We start from the raw sequence: 4,328 nt of genomic DNA, 5'->3' as shown, positions 1-4,328 counted from the left end.
GTATACGTCTCCCCCTTATCCGTTGTTTCAGATATCTGTCGCTCATTGTCACAGGGTCTGCACAGCTTCCTTCCCTCTCGTCCCTGTGCTCTGTGCTTAGGCTGGTCAAAGAAGGGGCCCCAATGCCTCTCTCAGTTGTTTCACCTGTGTCTTTTTATTTACAGTGCTCAGTGCAGCCCCAATTCCCCCACCATTGATCCCCACACTGACCCTTCCCTGGGTCTCTCGACCCCTGAGGCTTCCTGTAGTTGGTAGAGACAGAGCTGCAATCCCCTGTCTTCTCCCCTGGCTAGCCTCCCACTGAGCCTTTCTCTGGGCTTATATCTCCTCCCAGTCACCAGCCCAGCTGGCTCCCCTTGGCTCAGCTGATTCCCTGAGCCTACCCTCATTAGGGTCTGCAGCTGATCTCCTTGCTGAGTATCTGGGCCGCTGCACCCGGCTGCCCTGCCGGGGAGCAGGGGGGGAGCCACCCGTTTAGCAGGGCATCCAAGGCGTTTATACCCCTGCCCTGCCACACTCATCAATAGGGAAACGTGTTCCAATTCACGTTGGTCCTGATCCACATATCCATCGTTTGCCCAGATCGGGACCGACGTGAACTGGAACATGTTCCCCTATTGTACAGTACAGTACTGTACTTGCATCAAGTCCTCCCCCTCCCTCCTAGGGCCTCCTGTCTGACGTGGTCAGCTGTTAGACGGTTTTCAGGAGGCGTGGTGGGGAGGAGCGGAGGGGTACTCGGAGGAGAGGGTGGAACTGGGCACGAAGAAGTGGGGCGTGGGTGCAGGGAGTGGAAAGAGGCAGGGTAGGAGGAGGGCGGGAAGAGGCGGGGCGGCACTCAGTACAGTACTGTCCTGTAGCCATCATGAGTGCAAAATGCGTTCAAAGTGTTAAGAGTGGGCCTGTGTCTAATAGGCAACATAAGAGTGTAACATTAGAAGTGAAATTAAATGTTTTAAAGCGTATTGAAAGAAGTGAGCGTGCAGCCAACGTTGCTCGTTTTCTCGGTTTGCCTGCTTTGATGGTACGCTCAATTTTTTAACAGTGCTGATTGAATTTGTGAAAGCACTAGAAGTGCTATGAAATTCTCATCAATGAAAATAACGAAACAGAGAAGCAGATGGAATGTTTGTTGGCTGATTGGATTGATGACCTCCATGAAAAGAAAATGCCAGTTAGTTTAAGCTTGATTCAGGAGAAGGCCAAAAGCCTATATAATGATTTAAAAGAGAGGGAGAGAGAGCTCAACAGCAGAAAAGGAGACCTTCAATGCTAGTCGTGGGTGGTTCCACAGGTTTCAGAAGCATGCTAATCTACATAATGTAAAACTCACAGGAGAAGTGGCTAGTGCGGATGAAGAAGCAGCTGAAATGTTTCCTGCGCAGCTAAACACAATTGTTTTGGAAGGTGGCTACTCTTCAAAACAAGTTTTTAACATCGACAAGACAGGCCTTTACTGGAAGAAGATGCCAACAAGGACTTACATTTCTCGTGATGAGAAGACTGCTCCTCGATTCAAAGCCTCAAAAGACAGCTTAACCCTTTTGCTTGGGGGAAATGCAAAAGGCAATTACAAGTTGAAGCCCTTGTTTGTCTACCACAGTGAAAACCCAAGAGCAATGAGGGGCTACATCAAGTCTCATCTCCCCATAATTTAGAAGTCAAACAGAAAGGCCTGGATGACACACAATATTTTCCGTGAGTGATTTGTAGACCATGCTGTCCCTGAATTTAAGGCTTACTGTCAGAAGGAAAATTTGGCCTTTAAGATTTTCCTTCTGATGGATAACACAAGTGCCCACCAACTGGACTATGAAGCCCTCTGCCTGAACATCAAGGTCCTATTTTTGCCACCCACATCGTTGCTGCAGCCTATGGACCAGGGTGTAATGGCCACCTTCAGGGCTTATTACCTACAGAGGACGTTCTCCATGCTGATTAAGGAGACGGCAGGTGAAGGAAAGCCCAGTGTAAAGGAGTTTTGCAAATCCTACAACCTCTTGAATGGCGTGGGAAACATGCACGCAGCATGGGAAATGGTCACTTCACAATGTAGGAACGGCGTCTGGCACCATGCGTGGCTAGATGCTGTTCACAGCTTCTTGGGATTTGATGCCATTCCTGCTCTTGAGCAAGAAATTGTCAAGTTGGCGAAGGATGTTGGCTTAGCGGAGGTGGAGGATGATGTACAGGAGTTGTTGGAGTCTCACAATGAGCAACTGACTAATGAGGAACTGGTTGAGCTTGACCAACAGTGGCTATCCGAAGAAAGCAAGGCCGATGATGACAATGACGTAGGGCAGGACGACAAAGAATCTCTCCCATTTATTTGGATTGCTGGATGAGATGACGGAAATCATACAGAGCAGTGATCCTTTTCGTGAATGGTCTGCCAAAGTCTCCAGGGCTCTCAATGATGCAGTGGCTTGCTATAGGAAGATCTATTGTTCAAAGATTCATGCAGGAGAGCAGACATAGATAAAATCCTTTTTAAAGACTTTTGCAGTGGAAAAGCCAGCTATGGAAAAGCCAGTCCAAGAAAATGCAGCCACCACCTCTACTTAAGTTTAACGTGATTGACACTGTTTTATACTGTATTACTGTACTGTATTTACTGAATTAAAATGTTCTATGTATTTGAATGGTGTTATTAGGGTTCTACCTTATTTTATTCAATGTTTTATGTGTAAAATGTATACTGTATAACCTGTCATTGTAAAGGAGGTACACTGTTTAGGTGAAAAGAGCATTGTCATAGGTGAGTGTGGTGACATTGCGAATGCATCCCCCCCTTATTACATTATTTCTTATGGGGAAAATGTCCCCGGTATATGTCATTTCAGTATCCGTTGCCCTTTTCAAGAACGCAACTCCTGTACTTGCTTTCATTGCTGTTGGGACTTATGAGCAATTCACACTGTTCTAGATCTCACATGCTGCCACTAGACTGTTACAATTTCAGGGTAACTGCACCTTGTTTCCCTCCTCTGTGGTCCACTCCAGGAGTGCCCAGTCAGGTCTCAGGACACCTGCCATCACCTGTCTCTGGGTAGGGAAACCTTGTCCCACTCCCTTCTGACTGGGGTTTAAAGGCTGCACCACCCCCTCCTGGGTGCAGATCCATCTGGTCCCCAGTGGGAGACCTGTGTCAACCTGTGTTGACCCTAATAGTCCTTCAATCACAGTCCCATAACACTCCTGTCCCTGTGACATTGGTTGCTTTGGTCATAATTTTGAGCCCAACAACCCGGTGGTCACAGACACTGGAAGCTTCCCCCGCCCCCAACAGTGGTGGATTATCCTATAGGCCGAGGGGCCCATGCCCAGGGGCCCTGGCTAATTGGGGGACCCAGGAAAAATGGGTACCCTGCTTGCAACAGAAATTCGCCACTAGGTGGCGGAAGCCCTGAGCCCTGGCAGAAGCGCCAGGTGGGCAGGGCAGGGTAGGGAAAGCCCCTGTGCCCCAACCCTGCTCTCCGGCAGAAACACCGGGTAGGTGGGATGGGGGAGGCCCCTGTGCCCCAACCCTGCTGCCCGGCAGAAGCACTGGGCAGGGCAGGAGAAGTCCCAGCGCCCTGACCCTGATCCCCCACAGAAGTGTGGGGTGGCTTGGCAAGCCCCAGCACCCGGACCTCTGCTGTGGCCCCGGGACTGGAGGAGCTCTCACTCCCTGCTGTGGCCCCGAGGCCATGGCAGGAGGACAGAGCTTCTCCATTCTTGGGGATGCAGTGCGGGGGAGGCAGAAAGGAATAAATGGGTTGTGGGGCTGCAGTGTGGGGGCGCAATGGGATGGGACCATGGGTGGAACAGGGGCGGGCCCAAGGAAGGGGGAGAAAGGGGTGCGGCTGTGTGTGGGACCGTAGGCAGAAGAGGTGGGGAGGAGCTCTCCACTTGCTCTGGTCCAGGATCCCAGGAAACCTTAATTTGTCTCTGCCCACAAAGCCTACAGCATGTTTTTGAAATGCTGTTTCCTGATTGTCTGCTTTTGTGAGCATCTGGACATACAGGCTCTGTGTACACAGAGAGATCCTAGAGATGTACCTGTCAGGAGCAGGAAACAAGTCATTTGATCTCCACACCCTGTGGGGAGAACAGACTGTTTAAGTCCAGCTAAGGAGTAGCTGAAGAAATATAGACATCTTTATGCAGACTGCACAGGGATGCTAAAACTGGGGCATAACAGGGATGAACAGCAGTGCTGTGTGAAGGAACTTTGGCAAGGCAAGGGTGGGCAACAACAGATCTGGAGACCCCTGAAGACCTGCTGCTCCTACAACAAACTGCATGCTGTACTTGGCAGGAACCCATCAGCACCCTGAATGTGACTG

General features: G+C 50.2%; 1 pseudogene; it reads left to right on the top strand.

Moving 5' to 3' along the window:
* The first annotated feature begins 1,120 nt into the window (after nucleotides 1-1,120).
* On the top strand, nucleotides 1,121-2,345 carry LOC128834227 (tigger transposable element-derived protein 1-like; annotated as a pseudogene).
* Nucleotides 2,346-4,328: the final 1,983 nt, after the last annotated feature.

This window comes from Malaclemys terrapin, chromosome 1 (assembly GCF_027887155.1).
Source record: "Malaclemys terrapin pileata isolate rMalTer1 chromosome 1, rMalTer1.hap1, whole genome shotgun sequence".
NCBI lineage: Eukaryota > Metazoa > Chordata > Testudines > Emydidae > Malaclemys > Malaclemys terrapin.
Note: the sequence above shows the minus strand (reverse complement) of the source record. Positions and strands in the feature narration are given on the sequence as shown.